The 19,240-nt window shown below is 46.2% G+C and overlaps 8 non-coding genes and 1 pseudogene across 8 annotated transcripts; all 9 read right to left on the bottom strand.

Moving 5' to 3' along the window:
- Positions 1-1,274: 1,274 nt before the first annotated feature.
- LOC130341030 (U2 spliceosomal RNA) lies at positions 1,275-1,465 on the bottom strand. The gene has a single exon (XR_008881044.1). It is a non-coding gene; the product is annotated as a U2 spliceosomal RNA (small nuclear RNA).
- A 2,089-nt stretch (positions 1,466-3,554) lies between these two features.
- On the bottom strand, positions 3,555-3,745 carry LOC130341079 (U2 spliceosomal RNA). Its single transcript, XR_008881079.1, has one exon. It is a non-coding gene; the product is annotated as a U2 spliceosomal RNA (small nuclear RNA).
- A 2,067-nt stretch (positions 3,746-5,812) lies between these two features.
- On the bottom strand, positions 5,813-6,003 carry LOC130341078 (U2 spliceosomal RNA). The gene has a single exon (XR_008881078.1). It is a non-coding gene; the product is annotated as a U2 spliceosomal RNA (small nuclear RNA).
- Positions 6,004-8,099: 2,096 nt separating this feature from the next.
- LOC130341033 (U2 spliceosomal RNA) lies at positions 8,100-8,290 on the bottom strand. Its single transcript, XR_008881047.1, has one exon. It is a non-coding gene; the product is annotated as a U2 spliceosomal RNA (small nuclear RNA).
- Positions 8,291-10,378: 2,088 nt separating this feature from the next.
- LOC130341042 (U2 spliceosomal RNA) lies at positions 10,379-10,565 on the bottom strand. The gene has a single exon (XR_008881052.1). It is a non-coding gene; the product is annotated as a U2 spliceosomal RNA (small nuclear RNA).
- A 693-nt stretch (positions 10,566-11,258) lies between these two features.
- LOC130341043 (U2 spliceosomal RNA) lies at positions 11,259-11,418 on the bottom strand (annotated as a pseudogene).
- A 2,114-nt stretch (positions 11,419-13,532) lies between these two features.
- Positions 13,533-13,723, bottom strand: LOC130341032 (U2 spliceosomal RNA). Its single transcript, XR_008881046.1, has one exon. It is a non-coding gene; the product is annotated as a U2 spliceosomal RNA (small nuclear RNA).
- A 2,083-nt stretch (positions 13,724-15,806) lies between these two features.
- On the bottom strand, positions 15,807-15,997 carry LOC130341094 (U2 spliceosomal RNA). Its single transcript, XR_008881093.1, has one exon. It is a non-coding gene; the product is annotated as a U2 spliceosomal RNA (small nuclear RNA).
- Positions 15,998-18,110: 2,113 nt separating this feature from the next.
- LOC130341082 (U2 spliceosomal RNA) lies at positions 18,111-18,301 on the bottom strand. Its single transcript, XR_008881082.1, has one exon. It is a non-coding gene; the product is annotated as a U2 spliceosomal RNA (small nuclear RNA).
- Positions 18,302-19,240: the final 939 nt, after the last annotated feature.

Raw genomic sequence — 19,240 nt, 5'->3', positions numbered from 1 at the left:
CAACGGCTGCAATATCTCAACGGAGAATACGTTTATATATATGTGTGTGTGTGCGCATATATATATATATATATATATATATATATATATATATATATATATTTCTCCGCCGAAATCACTTTTAAACCCATTTCCACCTTTTTTTCCCTTCTCTTCCTCTTACTTTTTTTTCACGTTTTTTTACGTTTTTCTCCTTTTCGCCTCTTTTCTGGGCGTATTATTCTTCTTTTTCTTCTTTTTTTTCGTCTAATGCATACCCCATCAGTGCAGCAATGCTTATTCAATACCGCCAGCAGATGGAGACACTGGGGGATAATTTTCTAAGGATTTATACTGATTTTTCCTGTCTGAATTTGTCGCACAGAAAGTTGCAGGCCAAATATGTGTGACATTTCTGCGACTTTAGCTTCTAGAGCATTTTTACAACATTATACATAGGTGCTGAATACATAAAAAGCGACTGTTCAGCGACAGACAAGTCGCATCGGCTGAAAGTAGGCCAGAATGTCAGTCCATGTTGGAGCAGGTTTAGATACAGTCTAAAGTATAGATCTCAAAGTCTGTGCACAGAATTTAGCAAGGGCCTCGCACCTTCTGATGCATCAGGTAGGTGCACAATAGCATAGCCTAACCCTCTGTACTTTGGTCTATATTGATGCGGGACATAGACAGCCAGCTGATGACCAATCCATTAGTGCAATGGATGGCTGGAAGCATTTGTCTTTGCCTTTGCAATACCACAGAAGCAATGCATGGTCAATGTACAGCAATGACACACCTGTGTGAACAGCCAGGAGACCCCCCCCCCCCCCCCATGTTATGTTACATAGTTACATAGTTAGTACGGTCGAAAAAAGACATATGTCCATCAAGTTCAACCAGGGAATTAAGGGGTAGGGGTGTGGCGCGATATTGGGGAAGGGATGAGATTTTATATTTCTTCATAAGCATTAATCTTATTTTGTCAATTAGGAACATTCAGCACCCACCCGCTATCAAGGCAGCTGCATATCATGTCATGCCCTACCTGCACAGGTGTGCTGGCTACTCAAATGATCCAATTAAGGAGGCCATTTAGTCAGCAGCAGCAGAAGTCCTGTGCCTGGACGCTCCAACAGCGGCCAGACACAAGCAGAAGCAGAAGAAGCAGCAGCAGCACCACCTTTTGTTTTTTGGCTGCAGCAGCAGCAGCAAGGCCCACAGGGCTGGCTAGCTGGCTAGCCAGCAAGCAGGTAGCAATGAAAGTAGGAATCTTTCTTTTTAACCCTGTAAGGGGGTGGTGCACTGTACCCAAAGATACTGCCATATCGGGTCAATGCATAGGGCGACGGAAGCAAGCTTCGAAATCGGCCCCCGTTCTCAAAAATCCATTTAATATATGGTCCCCAGATAGGGGACGTATCAGATATTAAACTGATAAGAACAGATACTACACTTGATCTTAGCCAAAAGGCCGAGAAGCGATAACCGTGAAAGGGGCGGGCCCAACAAGGTGCCCTTCATGGGCACTATCACTGCTTGCTGTCAGGGAGGCTGCCAGACAATTTTCCATGCACACTCTGGGCTGGGGGGCAGTCAACCACCAGTACACACAGCAGAACCTAAACCCATACCATTATTGCTAAGCAGCAAGACAGGGGCCCATTGCACTCCCACGGGGCCTTTTTAAATGCAATCCATAACCCGGATTTGCCAGGAACCCTTCTTACTCCTCCTACTTGCATGTGACACTGGGCTTAGGATCTGCATAGGAAACACACACACAAGCACACACCTACCTTTGTTGCCTGCAGATGCCTCCTTGGCTGTCCCCAAACGGTATCAAACCAACACCCACGGGAAGCTGTAAGCATAGAGGACATGCCTGCACCCCATTGGACTTACCTGTGTGGGTTAAACCCGGGTTATTTGACAACCTATGGCGGTGATGGTTCTGCTCAGGCAGAGCAGTGCTGATGCTCCTCATAAAGCTGTCGCTGCTGTGAAGGTTCTAGGTGACATCACAAATCCCTATGGTTACATACACAACAAAGCTGGGTTGTTGTTGTTTACACTCTGCAAGGCCTGTGGAAGTGAGTGACATCATAGCACTGTAGTTCTGAGGGTTCTAGATGGATGCAACAATCTCCTGTTGCTTCTATGAAGGCCATAATAGACGACATCACCAAACAGCTCCATAGTCACATACACAGCAAAGGAGAGATGTTGTTTACACCTAGTGATGTCAGTGGTATTGAGTGACATCACAGCACAGTGCTAAGGCTCCTGGGCCTGGACACAGCAGCGGCTGCAATATCTCAACGGAGAATACGTTTATATATATGTGTGTGTGTGCGCGTATATATATATATATATATATATATATATATATATATATATATTTCTCCGCCGAAATCACTTTTAAACCCATTTCCACCTTTTTTTCCCTTCTCTTCCTCTTACTTTTTTTTCACTTTTTTTTACGTTTTTCTCCTTTTCGCCTCTTTTCTGGGCGTATTATTCTTCTTTTTCTTCTTTTTTTTCGTCTAATGCATACCCCATCAGTGCAGCAATGCTTATTCAATACCGCCAGCAGATGGAGACACTGGGGGATAATTTTCTAAGGATTTATACTGATTTTTCCTGTCTGAATTTGTCGCACAGAAAGTTGCAGGCCAAATATGTGTGACATTTCTGCGACTTTAGCTTCTAGAGCATTTTTACAACATTATACATAGGTGCTGAATACATAAAAAGCGACTGTTCAGCGACAGACAAGTCGCATCGGCTGAAAGTAGGCCAGAATGTCAGTCCATGTTGGAGCAGGTTTAGATACAGTCTAAAGTATAGATCTCAAAGTCTGTGCACAGAATTTAGCAAGGGCCTCGCACCTTCTGATGCATCAGGTAGGTGCACAATAGCATAGCCTAACCCTCTGTACTTTGGTCTATATTGATGCGGGACATAGACAGCCAGCTGATGACCAATCCATTAGTGCAATGGATGGCTGGAAGCATTTGTCTTTGCCTTTGCAATACCACAGAAGCAATGCATGGTCAATGTACAGCAATGACACACCTGTGTGAACAGCCAGGAGACCCCCCCCCCCCCCATGTTATGTTACATAGTTACATAGTTAGTACGGTCGAAAAAAGACATATGTCCATCAAGTTCAACCAGGGAATTAAGGGGTAGGGGTGTGGCGCGATATTGGGGAAGGGATGAGATTTTATATTTCTTCATAAGCATTAATCTTATTTTGTCAATTAGGAACATTCAGCACCCACCCGCTATCAAGGCAGCTGCCTATCATGTCATGCCCTACCTGCACAGGTGTGCTGGCTACTCAAATGATCCAATTAAGGAGGCCATTTAGTCAGCAGCAGCAGAAGTCCTGTGCCTGGATGCTCCAACAGCGGCCAGACACAAGCAGAAGCAGAAGCAGCAGAAGCAGCAGCAGCACCACCTTTTGTTTTTTGGCTGCAGCAGCAGCAAGGCCCACAGGGCTGGCTAGCTGGCTAGCCAGCAAGCAGGTAGCAATGAAAGTAGGAATCTTTCTTTTTAACCCTGTAAGGGGGTGGTGCACTGTACCCGAAGATACTGCCATATCGGGTCAATGCATAGGGCGACGGAAGCAAGCTTCGAAATCGGCCCCCGTTCTCAAAAATCCATTTAATATATGGTCCCCAGATAGGGGACGTATCAGATATTAAACTGATAAGAACAGATACTACACTTGATCTTAGCCAAAAGGCCGAGAAGCGATAACCGTGAAAGGGGCGGGCCCAACAAGGTGCCCTTCATGGGCACTATCACTGCTTGCTGTCAGGGAGGCTGCCAGACAATTTTCCATGCACACTCTGGGCTGGGGGGCAGTCAACCACCAGTACACACAGCAGAACCTAAACCCATACCATTATTGCTAAGCAGCAAGACAGGGGCCCATTGCACTCCCACGGGGCCTTTTTAAATGCAATCCATAATCCGGATTTGCCAGGAACCCTTCTTACTCCTCCTACTTGCATGTGACACTGGGCTTAGGATCTGCATAGGAAACACACACACAAGCACACACCTACCTTTGTTGCCTGCAGATGCCTCCTTGGCTGTCCCCAAACGGTATCAAACCAACACCCACGGGAAGCTGTAAGCATAGAGGACATGCCTGCACCCCATTGGACTTACCTGTGTGGGTTAAACCCGGGTTATTTGACAACCTATGGCGGTGATGGTTCTGCTCAGGCAGAGCAGTGCTGATGCTCCTCATAAAGCTGTCGCTGCTGTGAAGGTTCTAGGTGACATCACAAATCCCTATGGTTACATACACAACAAAGCTGGGTTGTTGTTGTTTACACTCTGCAAGGCCTGTGGAAGTGAGTGACATCATAGCACTGTAGTTCTGAGGGTTCTAGATGGATGCAACAATCTCCTGTTGCTTCTATGAAGGCCATAATAGACGACATCACCAAACAGCTCCATAGTCACATACACAGCAAAGGAGAGATGTTGTTTACACCTAGTGATGTCAGTGGTATTGAGTGACATCACAGCACAGTGCTAAGGCTCCTGGGCCTGGACACAGCAGCGGCTGCAATATCTCAACGGAGAATACGTTTATATATATGTGTGTGTGTGCGCGTATATATATATATATATATATATATTTCTCCGCCGAAATCACTTTTAAACCCATTTCCACCTTTTTTTCCCTTCTCTTCCTCTTACTTTTTTTTCAAGTTTTTTTACGTTTTTCTCCTTTTCGCCTCTTTTCTGGGCGTATTATTCTTCTTTTTCTTCTTTTTTTTCGTCTAATGCATACCCCATCAGTGCAGCAATGCTTATTCAATACCGCCAGCAGATGGAGACACTGGGGGATAATTTTCTAAGGATTTATACTGATTTTTCCTGTCTGAATTTGTCGCACAGAAAGTTGCAGGCCAAATATGTGTGACATTTCTGCGACTTTAGCTTCTAGAGCATTTTTACAACATTATACATAGGTGCTGAATACATAAAAAGCGACTGTTCAGCGACAGACAAGTCGCATCGGCTGAAAGTAGGCCAGAATGTCAGTCCATGTTGGAGCAGGTTTAGATACAGTCTAAAGTATAGATCTCAAAGTCTGTGCACAGAATTTAGCAAGGGCTTCGCACCTTCTGATGCATCAGGTAGGTGCACAATAGCATAGCCTAACCCTCTGTACTTTGGTCTATATTGATGCGGGACATAGACAGCCAGCTGATGACCAATCCATTAGTGCAATGGATGGCTGGAAGCATTTGTCTTTGCCTTTGCAATACCACAGAAGCAATGCATGGTCAATGTACAGCAATGACACACCTGTGTGAACAGCCAGGAGACCCCCCCCCCCCCCCCATGTTATGTTACATAGTTACATAGTTAGTACGGTCGAAAAAAGACATATGTCCATCAAGTTCAACCAGGGAATTAAGGGGTAGGGGTGTGGCGCGATATTGGGGAAGGGATGAGATTTTATATTTCTTCATAAGCATTAATCTTATTTTGTCAATTAGGAACATTCAGCACCCACCCGCTATCAAGGCAGCTGCCTATCATGTCATGCCCTACCTGCACAGGTGTGCTGGCTACTCAAATGATCCAATTAAGGAGGCCATTTAGTCAGCAGCAGCAGAAGTCCTGTGCCTGGACGCTCCAACAGCGGCCAGACACAAGCAGAAGCAGCAGAAGCAGCAGCAGCACCACCTTTTGTTTTTTGGCTGCAGCAGCAGCAAGGCCCACAGGGCTGGCTAGCTGGCTAGCCAGCAAGCAGGTAGCAATGAAAGTAGGAATCTTTCTTTTTAACCCTGTAAGGGGGTGGTGCACTGTACCCGAAGATACTGCCATATCGGGTCAATGCATAGGGCGACGGAAGCAAGCTTCGAAATCGGCCCCCGTTCTCAAAAATCCATTTAATATATGGTCCCCAGATAGGGGACGTATCAGATATTAAACTGATAAGAACAGATACTACACTTGATCTTAGCCAAAAGGCCGAGAAGCGATAACCGTGAAAGGGGCGGGCCCAACAAGGTGCCCTTCATGGGCACTATCACTGCTTGCTGTCAGGGAGGCTGCCAGACAATTTTCCATGCACACTCTGGGCTGGGGGGCAGTCAACCACCAGTACACACAGCAGAACCTAAACCCATACCATTATTGCTAAGCAGCAAGACAGGGGCCCATTGCACTCCCACGGGGCCTTTTTAAATGCAATCCATAACCCGGATTTGCCAGGAACCCTTCTTACTCCTCCTACTTGCATGTGACACTGGGCTTAGGATCTGCATAGGAAACACACACACAAGCACACACCTACCTTTGTTGCCTGCAGATGCCTCCTTGGCTGTCCCCAAACGGTATCAAACCAACACCCACGGGAAGCTGTAAGCATAGAGGACATGCCTGCACCCCATTGGACTTACCTGTGTGGGTTAAACCCGGGTTATTTGACAACCTATGGCGGTGATGGTTCTGCTCAGGCAGAGCAGTGCTGATGCTCCTCATAAAGCTGTCGCTGCTGTGAAGGTTCTAGGTGACATCACAAATCCCTATGGTTACATACACAACAAAGCTGGGTTGTTGTTGTTTACACTCTGCCAGGTCTGTGGAAGTGAGTGACATCATAGCACTGTAGTTCTGAGGGTTCTAGATGGATGCAACAATCTCCTGTTGCTTCTATGAAGGCCATAATAGACGACATCACCAAACAGCTCCATAGTCACATACACAGCAAAGGAGAGATGTTGTTTACACCTAGTGATGTCAGTGGTATTGAGTGACATCACAGCACAGTGCTAAGGCTCCTGGGCCTGGACACAGCAGCGGCTGCAATATCTCAACGGAGAATACGTTTATATATATGTGTGTGTGTGCGCGTATATATATATATATATATATATATATATATATATATATATATATATATTTCTCCGCCGAAATCACTTTTAAACCCATTTCCACCTTTTTTTCCCTTCTCTTCCTCTTACTTTTTTTCACGTTTTTTTACGTTTTTCTCCTTTTCGCCTCTTTTCTGGGCGTATTATTCTTCTTTTTCTTCTTTTTTTTCGTCTAATGCATACCCCATCAGTGCAGCAATGCTTATTCAATACCGCCAGCAGATGGAGACACTGGGGGATAATTTTCTAAGGATTTATACTGATTTTTCCTGTCTGAATTTGTCGCACAGAAAGTTGCAGGCCAAATATGTGTGACATTTCTGCGACTTTAGCTTCTAGAGCATTTTTACAACATTATACATAGGTGCTGAATACATAAAAAGCGACTGTTCAGCGACAGACAAGTCGCATCGGCTGAAAGTAGGCCAGAATGTCAGTCCATGTTGGAGCAGGTTTAGATACAGTCTAAAGTATAGATCTCAAAGTCTGTGCACAGAATTTAGCAAGGGCCTCGCACCTTCTGATGCATCAGGTAGGTGCACAATAGCATAGCCTAACCCTCTGTACTTTGGTCTATATTGATGCGGGACATAGACAGCCAGCTGATGACCAATCCATTAGTGCAATGGATGGCTGGAAGCATTTGTCTTTGCCTTTGCAATACCACAGAAGCAATGCATGGTCAATGTACAGCAATGACACACCTGTGTGAACAGCCAGGAGACCCCCCCCCCCCCCCCATGTTATGTTACATAGTTACATAGTTAGTACGGTCGAAAAAAGACATATGTCCATCAAGTTCAACCAGGGAATTAAGGGGTAGGGGTGTGGCGCGATATTGGGGAAGGGATGAGATTTTATATTTCTTCATAAGCATTAATCTTATTTTGTCAATTAGGAACATTCAGCACCCACCCGCTATCAAGGCAGCTGCCTATCATGTCATGCCCTACCTGCACAGGTGTGCTGGCTACTCAAATGATCCAATTAAGGAGGCCATTTAGTCAGCAGCAGCAGAAGTCCTGTGCCTGGACGCTCCAACAGCGGCCAGACACAAGCAGAAGCAGAAGCAGCAGAAGCAGCAGCAGCACCACCTTTTGTTTTTTGGCTGCAGCAGCAGCAAGGCCCACAGGGCTGGCTAGCTGGCTAGCCAGCAAGCAGGTAGCAATGAAAGTAGGAATCTTTCTTTTTAACCCTGTAAGGGGGTGGTGCACTGTACCCGAAGATACTGCCATATCGGGTCAATGCATAGGGCGACGGAAGCAAGCTTCGAAATCGGCCACCGTTCTCAAAAATCCATTTAATATATGGTCCCCAGATAGGGGACGTATCAGATATTAAACTGATAAGAACAGATACTACACTTGATCTTAGCCAAAAGGCCGAGAAGCGATAACCGTGAAAGGGGCGGGCCCAACAAGGTGCCCTTCATGGGCACTATCACTGCTTGCTGTCAGGGAGGCTGCCAGACAATTTTCCATGCACACTCTGGGCTGGGGGGCAGTCAACCACCAGTACACACAGCAGAACCTAAACCCATACCATTATTGCTAAGCAGCAAGACAGGGGCCCATTGCACTCCCACGGGGCCTTTTTAAATGCAATCCATAACCCGGATTTGCCAGGAACCCTTCTTACTCCTCCTACTTGCATGTGACACTGGGCTTAGGATCTGCATAGGAAACACACACACAAGCACACACCTACCTTTGTTGCCTGCAGATGCCTCCTTGGCTGTCCCCAAACGGTATCAAACCAACACCCACGGGAAGCTGTAAGCATAGAGGACATGCCTGCACCCCATTGGACTTACCTGTGTGGGTTAAACCCGGGTTATTTGACAACCTATGGCGGTGATGGTTCTGCTCAGGCAGAGCAGTGCTGATGCTCCTCATAAAGCTGTCGCTGCTGTGAAGGTTCTAGGTGACATCACAAATCCCTATGGTTACATACACAACAAAGCTGGGTTGTTGTTGTTTACACTCTGCAAGGCCTGTGGAAGTGAGTGACATCATAGCACTGTAGTTCTGAGGGTTCTAGATGGATGCAACAATCTCCTGTTGCTTCTATGAAGGCCATAATAGACGACATCACCAAACAGCTCCATAGTCACATACACAGCAAAGGAGAGATGTTGTTTACACCTAGTGATGTCAGTGGTATTGAGTGACATCACAGCACAGTGCTAAGGCTCCTGGGCCTGGACACAGCAGCGGCTGCAATATCTCAACGGAGAATACGTTTATATATATGTGTGTGTGTGCGCGTATATATATATATATATATATATATATATATATATATATATATTTCTCCGCCGAAATCACTTTTAAACCCATTTCCACCTTTTTTTCCCTTCTCTTCCTCTTACTTTTTTTTCACGTTTTTTTACGTTTTTCTCCTTTTCGCCTCTTTTCTGGGCGTATTATTCTTCTTTTTCTTCTTTTTTTTCGTCTAATGCATACCCCATCAGTGCAGCAATGCTTATTCAATACCGCCAGCAGATGAGACACTGGGGGATAATTTTCTAAGGATTTATACTGATTTTTCCTGTCTGAATTTGTCGCACAGAAAGTTGCAGGCCAAATATGTGTGACATTTCTGCGACTTTAGCTTCTAGAGCATTTTTACAACATTATACATAGGTGCTGAATACATAAAAAGCGACTGTTCAGCGACAGACAAGTCGCATCGGCTGAAAGTAGGCCAGAATGTCAGTCCATGTTGGAGCAGGTTTAGATACAGTCTAAAGTATAGATCTCAAAGTCTGTGCACAGAATTTAGCAAGGGCCTCGCACCTTCTGATGCATCAGGTAGGTGCACAATAGCATAGCCTAACCCTCTGTACTTTGGTCTATATTGATGCGGGACATAGACAGCCAGCTGATGACCAATCCATTAGTGCAATGGATGGCTGGAAGCATTTGTCTTTGCCTTTGCAATACCACAGAAGCAATGCATGGTCAATGTACAGCAATGACACACCTGTGTGAACAGCCAGGAGACCCCCCCCCCCCCATTGTTATGTTACATAGTTACATAGTTAGTACGGTCGAAAAAAGACATATGTCCATCAAGTTCAACCAGGGAATTAAGGGGTAGGGGTGTGGCGCGATATTGGGGAAGGGATGAGATTTTATATTTCTTCATAAGCATTAATCTTATTTTGTCAATTAGGAACATTCAGCACCCACCCGCTATCAAGGCAGCTGCCTATCATGTCATGCCCTACCTGCACAGGTGTGCTGGCTACTCAAATGATCCAATTAAGGAGGCCATTTAGTCAGCAGCAGCAGAAGTCCTGTGCCTGGACGCTCCAACAGCGGCCAGACACAAGCAGAAGCAGAAGCAGCAGAAGCAGCAGCAGCACCACCTTTTGTTTTTTGGCTGCAGCAGCAGCAAGGCCCACAGGGCTGGCTAGCTGGCTAGCCAGCAAGCAGGTAGCAATGAAAGTAGGAATCTTTCTTTTTAACCCTGTAAGGGGGTGGTGCACTGTACCCGAAGATACTGCCATATCGGGTCAATGCATAGGGCGACGGAAGCAAGCTTCGAAATCGGCCCCCATTCTCAAAAATCCATTTAATATATGGTCCCCAGATAGGGGACGTATCAGATATTAAACTGATAAGAACAGATTTTTTTTTTTTTTTTTTTTTATCTAAAGCCGAGGAACGTGCTTTCGATTCACCCAAAGTGCAAGAAAAAGTGCAAACGTGTTACACTAAAAAAAACGTGCACAAAGGATGCGGTCTATCGCAAGCCCTTCTCCGATAGGAGAGAGGCCCCCCAACAAACCTTACCCTTCGCCTCCGGACCAAAAGGTACCTGCGAGGTTCCGGGTTCGATGTCCCTTTTCGCCGAAGCTACTAGGAGACCACAAATGCTCCCGGCATCCCCCTTGGCGTTAGCCAAGGTATCTGCCCGCAGAGCCGATTACGGTAGGTACCCTGCGAAGCAGGAGTACCCGGGGTGTTTGCAGGGAGGTGCGGAACCTAATGGCCACACACACCTCCCCTAGACCGCCAGGAGGGACACCCAGAAGGGCTACCGCATCCTGACAAATCCTGTGAACACACAACACGCAAAAAGTGACACAGTGAGACAAAAAATAAATAAATAAGTGAATGTGTGCAGATATACTGCCCGGACATCCGGCCGGATCTATAAAAATTTCTCTGATCCTAGCCAGAAGGCCGGGAATCAAGAGGTGAGTGCCACAAGGTGAAGAGATTATGGTGCCCGTGCTTCAACTCAGTGAGCCTATTCTCCCAGTGAGTTTCGGCACCTCGGGGTCACCACTCCCCGAGGCACAAAAGTACCTCGGCTCTAGACCCTCTCAGCCTCATGGCGAGACCCGGAGGGAACAGGTCACATCGGGGCAGCCGTCGAGCTGATTCCTCAGAACCAGCCCCGGAAAGCCCTGGTACACCTGCATCCTCCATGCAGCACCCATCCCCACCAGCATGAAAACTGATAAGAACAGATACTACACTTGATCTTAGCCAAAAGGCCGAGAAGCGATAACCGTGAAAGGGGCGGGCCCAACAAGGTGCCCTTCATGGGCACTATCACTGCTTGCTGTCAGGGAGGCTGCCAGACAATTTTCCATGCACACTCTGGGCTGGGGGGCAGTCAACCACCAGTACACACAGCAGAACCTAAACCCATACCATTATTGCTAAGCAGCAAGACAGGGGCCCATTGCACTCCCACGGGGCCTATTTAAATGCAATCCATAACCCGGATTTGCCAGGAACCCTTCTTACTCCTCCTACTTGCATGTGACACTGGGCTTAGGATCTGCATAGGAAACACACACACAAGCACACACCTACCTTTGTTGCCTGCAGATGCCTCCTTGGCTGTCCCCAAACGGTATCAAACCAACACCCACGGGAAGCTGTAAGCATAGAGGACATGCCTGCACCCCATTGGACTTACCTGTGTGGGTTAAACCCGGGTTATTTGACAACCTATGGCGGTGATGGTTCTGCTCAGGCAGAGCAGTGCTGATGCTCCTCATAAAGCTGTCGCTGCTGTGAAGGTTCTAGGTGACATCACAAATCCCTATGGTTACATACACAACAAAGCTGGGTTGTTGTTGTTTACACTCTGCAAGGCCTGTGGAAGTGAGTGACATCATAGCACTGTAGTTCTGAGGGTTCTAGATGGATGCAACAATCTCCTGTTGCTTCTATGAAGGCCATAATAGACGACATCACCAAACAGCTCCATAGTCACATACACAGCAAAGGAGAGATGTTGTTTACACCTAGTGATGTCAGTGGTATTGAGTGACATCACAGCACAGTGCTAAGGCTCCTGGGCCTGGACACAGCAGCGGCTGCAATATCTCAACGGAGAATACGTTTATATATATGTGTGTGTGTGCGCGTATGTATATATATATATATATATATATATATATATATATATATATATATATATATATATATATATTTCTCCGCCGAAATCACTTTTAAACCCATTTCCACCTTTTTTTCCCTTCTCTTCCTCTTACTTTTTTTTCACGTTTTTTTACGTTTTTCTCCTTTTCGCCTCTTTTCTGGGCGTATTATTCTTCTTTTTCTTCTTTTTTTTCGTCTAATGCATACCCCATCAGTGCAGCAATGCTTATTCAATACCGCCAGCAGATGGAGACACTGGGGGATAATTTTCTAAGGATTTATACTGATTTTTCCTGTCTGAATTTGTCGCACAGAAAGTTGCAGGCCAAATATGTGTGACATTTCTGCGACTTTAGCTTCTAGAGCATTTTTACAACATTATACATAGGTGCTGAATACATAAAAAGCAACTGTTCAGCGACAGACAAGTCGCATCGGCTGAAAGTAGGCCAGAATGTCAGTCCATGTTGGAGCAGGTTTAGATACAGTCTAAAGTATAGATCTCAAAGTCTGTGCACAGAATTTAGCAAGGGCCTCGCACCTTCTGATGCATCAGGTAGGTGCACAATAGCATAGCCTAACCCTCTGTACTTTGGTCTATATTGATGCGGGACATAGACAGCCAGCTGATGACCAATCCATTAGTGCAATGGATGGCTGGAAGCATTTGTCTTTGCCTTTGCAATACCACAGAAGCAATGCATGGTCAATGTACAGCAATGACACACCTGTGTGAACAGCCAGGAGACCCCCCCCCCCCCCCCCATGTTATGTTACATAGTTACATAGTTAGTACGGTCGAAAAAAGACATATGTCCATCAAGTTCAACCAGGGAATTAAGGGGTAGGGGTGTGGCGCGATATTGGGGAAGGGATGAGATTTTATATTTCTTCATAAGCATTAATCTTATTTTGTCAATTAGGAACATTCAGCACCCACCCGCTATCAAGGCAGCTGCCTATCATGTCATGCCCTACCTGCACAGGTGTGCTGGCTACTCAAATGATCCAATTAAGGAGGCCATTTAGTCAGCAGCAGCAGAAGTCCTGTGCCTGGACGCTCCAACAGCGGCCAGACACAAGCAGAAGCAGAAGCAGCAGAAGCAGCAGCAGCACCACCTTTTGTTTTTTGGCTGCAGCAGCAGCAAGGCCCACAGGGCTGGCTAGCTGGCTAGCCAGCAAGCAGGTAGCAATGAAAGTAGGAATCTTTCTTTTTAACCCTGTAAGGGGGTGGTGCACTGTACCCGAAGATACTGCCATATCGGGTCAATGCATAGGGCGACGGAAGCAAGCTTCGAAATCGGCCACCGTTCTCAAAAATCCATTTAATATATGGTCCCCAGATAGGGGACGTATCAGATATTAAACTGATAAGAACAGATACTACACTTGATCTTAGCCAAAAGGCCGAGAAGCGATAACCGTGAAAGGGGCGGGCCCAACAAGGTGCCCTTCATGGGCACTATCACTGCTTGCTGTCAGGGAGGCTGCCAGACAATTTTCCATGCACACTCTGGGCTGGGGGGCAGTCAACCACCAGTACACACAGCAGAACCTAAACCCATACCATTATTGCTAAGCAGCAAGACAGGGGCCCATTGCACTCCCACGGGGCCTTTTTAAATGCAATCCATAACCCGGATTTGCCAGGAACCCTTCTTACTCCTCCTACTTGCATGTGACACTGGGCTTAGGATCTGCATAGGAAACACACACACAAGCACACACCTACCTTTGTTGCCTGCAGATGCCTCCTTGGCTGTCCCCAAACGGTATCAAACCAACACCCACGGGAAGCTGTAAGCATAGAGGACATGCCTGCACCCCATTGGACTTACCTGTGTGGGTTAAACCCGGGTTATTTGACAACCTATGGCGGTGATGGTTCTGCTCAGGCAGAGCAGTGCTGATGCTCCTCATAAAGCTGTCGCTGCTGTGAAGGTTCTAGGTGACATCACAAATCCCTATGGTTACATACACAACAAAGCTGGGTTGTTGTTGTTTACACTCTGCAAGGCCTGTGGAAGTGAGTGACATCATAGCACTGTAGTTCTGAGGGTTCTAGATGGATGCAACAATCTCCTGTTGCTTCTATGAAGGCCATAATAGACGACATCACCAAACAGCTCCATAGTCACATACACAGCAAAGGAGAGATGTTGTTTACACCTAGTGATGTCAGTGGTATTGAGTGACATCACAGCACAGTGCTAAGGCTCCTGGGCCTGGACACAGCAGCGGCTGCAATATCTCAACGGAGAATACGTTTATATATATGTGTGTGTGTGCGCGTATATATATATATATATATATATATATATATATATATATTTCTCCGCCGAAATCACTTTTAAACCCATTTCCACCTTTTTTTCCCTTCTCTTCCTCTTACTTTTTTTTCACGTTTTTTTACGTTTTTCTCCTTTTCGCCTCTTTTCTGGGCGTATTATTCTTCTTTTTCTTCTTTTTTTTCGTCTAATGCATACCCCATCAGTGCAGCAATGCTTATTCAATACCGCCAGCAGATGAGACACTGGGGGATAATTTTCTAAGGATTTATACTGATTTTTCCTGTCTGAATTTGTCGCACAGAAAGTTGCAGGCCAAATATGTGTGACATTTCTGCGACTTTAGCTTCTAGAGCATTTTTACAACATTATACATAGGTGCTGAATACATAAAAAGCGACTGTTCAGCGACAGACAAGTCGCATCGGCTGAAAGTAGGCCAGAATGTCAGTCCATGTTGGAGCAGGTTTAGATACAGTCTAAAGTATAGATCTCAAAGTCTGTGCACAGAATTTAGCAAGGGCCTCGCACCTTCTGATGCATCAGGTAGGTGCACAATAGCATAGCCTAACCCTCTGTACTTTGGTCTATATTGATGCGGGACATAGACAGCCAGCTGATGACCAATCCATTAGTGCAATGGATGGCTGGAAGCATTTGTCTTTGCCTTTGCAATACCACAGAAGCAATGCATGGTCAATGTACAGCAATGACACACCTGTGTGAACAGCCAGGAGACCCCCCCCCCCCATTGTTATGTTACATAGTTACATAGTTAGTACGGTCGAAAAAAGACATATGTCCATCAAGTTCAACCAGGGAATTAAGGGGTAGGGGTGTGGCGCGATATTGGGGAAGGGATGAGATTTTATATTTCTTCATAAGCATTAATCTTATTTTGTCAATTAGGAACATTCAGCACCCACCCGCTATCAAGGCAGCTGCCTATCATGTCATGCCCTACCTGCACAGGTGTGCTGGCTACTCAAATGATCCAATTAAGGAGGCCATTTAGTCAGCAGCAGCAGAAGTCCTGTGCCTGGACGCTCCAACAGCGGCCAGACACAAGCAGAAGCAGAAGCAGCAGAAGCAGCAGCAGCACCACCTTTTGTTTTTTGGCTGCAGCAGCAGCAAGGCCCACAGGGCTGGCTAGCTGGCTAGCCAGCAAGCAGGTAGCAATGAAAGTAGGAATCTTTCTTTTTAACCCTGTAAGGGGGTGGTGCACTGTACCCGAAGATACTGCCATATCGGGTCAATGCATAGGGCGACGGAAGCAAGCTTCGAAATCGGCCCCCATTCTCAAAAATCCATTTAATATATGGTCCCCAGATAGGGGACGTATCAGATATTAAACTGATAAGAACAGATACTACACTTGATCTTAGCCAAAAGGCCGAGAAGCGATAACCGTGAAAGGGGCGGGCCCAACAAGGTGCCCTTCATGGGCACTATCACTGCTTGCTGTCAGGGAGGCTGCCAGACAATTTTCCATGCACACTCTGGGCTGGGGGGCAGTCAACCACCAGTACACACAGCAGAACCTAAACCCATACCATTATTGCTAAGCAGCAAGACAGGGGCCCATTGCACTCCCACGGGGCCTATTTAAATGCAATCCATAACCCGGATTTGCCAGGAACCCTTCTTACTCCTCCTACTTGCATGTGACACTGGGCTTAGGATCTGCATAGGAAACACACACACAAGCACACACCTACCTTTGTTGCCTGCAGATGCCTCCTTGGCTGTCCCCAAACGGTATCAAACCAACACCCACGGGAAGCTGTAAGCATAGAGGACATGCCTGCACCCCATTGGACTTACCTGTGTGGGTTAAACCCGGGTTATTTGACAACCTATGGCGGTGATGGTTCTGCTCAGGCAGAGCAGTGCTGATGCTCCTCATAAAGCTGTCGCTGCTGTGAAGGTTCTAGGTGACATCACAAATCCCTATGGTTACATACACAACAAAGCTGGGTTGTTGTTGTTTACACTCTGCAAGGCCTGTGGAAGTGAGTGACATCATAGCACTGTAGTTCTGAGGGTTCTAGATGGATGCAACAATCTCCTGTTGCTTCTATGAAGGCCATAATAGACGACATCACCAAACAGCTCCATAGTCACATACACAGCAAAGGAGAGATGTTGTTTACACCTAGTGATGTCAGTGGTATTGAGTGACATCACAGCACAGTGCTAAGGCTCCTGGGCCTGGACACAGCAGCGGCTGCAATATCTCAACGGAGAATACGTTTATATATATGTGTGTGTGTGCGCGTATGTATATATATATATATATATATATATATATATATATATATATATATATATATATATATATATTTCTCCGCCGAAATCACTTTTAAACCCATTTCCACCTTTTTTTCCCTTCTCTTCCTCTTACTTTTTTTTCACGTTTTTTTACGTTTTTCTCCTTTTCGCCTCTTTTCTGGGCGTATTATTCTTCTTTTTCTTCTTTTTTTTCGTCTAATGCATACCCCATCAGTGCAGCAATGCTTATTCAATACCGCCAGCAGATGGAGACACTGGGGGATAATTTTCTAAGGATTTATACTGATTTTTCCTGTCTGAATTTGTCGCACAGAAAGTTGCAGGCCAAATATGTGTGACATTTCTGCGACTTTAGCTTCTAGAGCATTTTTACAACATTATACATAGGTGCTGAATACATAAAAAGCAACTGTTCAGCGACAGACAAGTCGCATCGGCTGAAAGTAGGCCAGAATGTCAGTCCATGTTGGAGCAGGTTTAGATACAGTCTAAAGTATAGATCTCAAAGTCTGTGCACAGAATTTAGCAAGGGCCTCGCACCTTCTGATGCATCAGGTAGGTGCACAATAGCATAGCCTAACCCTCTGTACTTTGGTCTATATTGATGCGGGACATAGACAGCCAGCTGATGACCAATCCATTAGTGCAATGGATGGCTGGAAGCATTTGTCTTTGCCTTTGCAATACCACAGAAGCAATGCATGGTCAATGTACAGCAATGACACACCTGTGTGAACAGCCAGGAGACCCCCCCCCCCCCCCCATGTTATGTTACATAGTTACATAGTTAGTACGGTCGAAAAAAGACATATGTCCATCAAGTTCAACCAGGGAATTAAGGGGTAGGGGTGTGGCGCGATATTGGGGAAGGGATGAGATTTTATATTTCTTCATAAGCATTAATCTTATTTTGTCAATTAGGAACATTCAGCACCCACCCGCTATCAAGGCAGCTGCCTATCATGTCATGCCCTACCTGCACAGGTGTGCTGGCTACTCAAATGATCCAATTAAGGAGGCCATTTAGTCAGCAGCAGCAGAAGTCCTGTGCCTGGACGCTCCAACAGCGGCCAGACACAAGCAGAAGCAGAAGCAGCAGAAGCAGCAGCAGCAGCACCTTTTGTTTTTTGGCTGCAGCAGCAGCAAGGCCCACAGGGCTGGCTAGCTGGCTAGCCAGCAAGCAGGTAGCAATGAAAGTAGGAATCTTTCTTTTTAACCCTGTAAGGGGGTGGTGCACTGTACCCGAAGATACTGCCATATCGGGTCAATGCATAGGGCGACGGAAGCAAGCTTCGAAATCGGCCCCCATTCTCAAAAATCCATTTAATATATGGTCCCCAGATAGGGGACGTATCAGATATTAAACTGATAAGAACAGATACTACACTTGATCTTAGCCAAAAGGCCGAGAAGCGATAACCGTGAAAGGGGCGGGCCCAACAAGGTGCCCTTCATGGGCACTATCACTGCTTGCTGTCAGGGAGGCTGCCAGACAATTTTCCATGCACACTCTGGGCTGGGGGGCAGTCAACCACCAGTACACACAGCAGAACCTAAACCCATACCATTATTGCTAAGCAGCAAGACAGGGGCCCATTGCACTCCCACGGGGCCTTTTTAAATGCAATCCATAACCCGGATTTGCCAGGAACCCTTCTTACTCCTCCTACTTGCATGTGACACTGGGCTTAGGATCTGCATAGGAAACACACACACAAGCACACACCTACCTTTGTTGCCTGCAGATGCCTCCTTGGCTGTCCCCAAACGGTATCAAACCAACACCCACGGGAAGCTGTAAGCATAGAGGACATGCCTGCACCCCATTGGACTTACCTGTGTGGGTTAAACCCGGGTTATTTGACAACCTATGGCGGTGATGGTTCTGCTCAGGCAGAGCAGTGCTGATGCTCCTCATAAAGCTGTCGCTGCTGTGAAGGTTCTAGGTGACATCACAAATCCCTATGGTTACATACACAACAAAGCTGGGTTGTTGTTGTTTACACTCTGCAAGGCCTGTGGAAGTGAGTGACATCATAGCACTGTAGTTCTGAGGGTTCTAGATGGATGCAACAATCTCCTGTTGCTTCTATGAAGGCCATAATAGACGACATCACCAAACAGCTCCATAGTCACATACACAGCAAAGGAGAGATGTTGTTTACACCTAGTGATGTCAGTGGTATTGAGTGACATCACAGCACAGTGCTAAGGCTCCTGGGCCTGGACACAGCAGCGGCTGCAATATCTCAACGGAGAATACGTTTATATATATGTGTGTGTGTGCGCGTATATATATATATATATATATATATATATATATATATTTCTCCGCCGAAATCACTTTTAAACCCAT

This window comes from Hyla sarda, unplaced genomic scaffold (genome assembly GCF_029499605.1).
Source record: "Hyla sarda isolate aHylSar1 unplaced genomic scaffold, aHylSar1.hap1 scaffold_610, whole genome shotgun sequence".
Classification (NCBI taxonomy): Eukaryota; Metazoa; Chordata; class Amphibia; order Anura; family Hylidae; genus Hyla; species Hyla sarda.
Note: the sequence above shows the minus strand (reverse complement) of the source record. Positions and strands in the feature narration are given on the sequence as shown.